Source organism: Phaethon lepturus, unplaced genomic scaffold, assembly GCF_000687285.1.
Source record: "Phaethon lepturus isolate BGI_N335 unplaced genomic scaffold, ASM68728v1 scaffold41486, whole genome shotgun sequence".
Lineage (NCBI taxonomy): Eukaryota > Metazoa > Chordata > Aves > Phaethontiformes > Phaethontidae > Phaethon > Phaethon lepturus.
The window spans coordinates 1-325 of record NW_010549142.1 but is presented as its reverse complement, the minus strand read 5'-3'; positions in this window follow the sequence as shown (position 1 = coordinate 325).

Here is a 325-nt window from a genome sequence, read left to right as displayed (position 1 = left end):
CGGGGACCCCGCCACGGCCAGGCCTCGCACCTGCAGCACCAACGGCTCCGGCGGGATCTGCTCATGGCGCGGAGGGGAAAGCGGTTACCTCCGCACCGCGGCTCACCGCATGGTTATTTAATGAAAGCCTCGGACTGCGATCAGGCAATTTCATGCCTCTCAACTGGATCAGGCAAAGTTTCTGAGCTCCTTTTGTTACGACACGCAAAATGCTTGTCTCGCCAAGCCTTCTGGGGCCAGCGTCTGCAAGAGTCTCGCAGGAAGCATTAGCAACCCTGAACATGACACTGCCTTAAAACCAGAAGCACGGCGCTGCGGTCGGCAC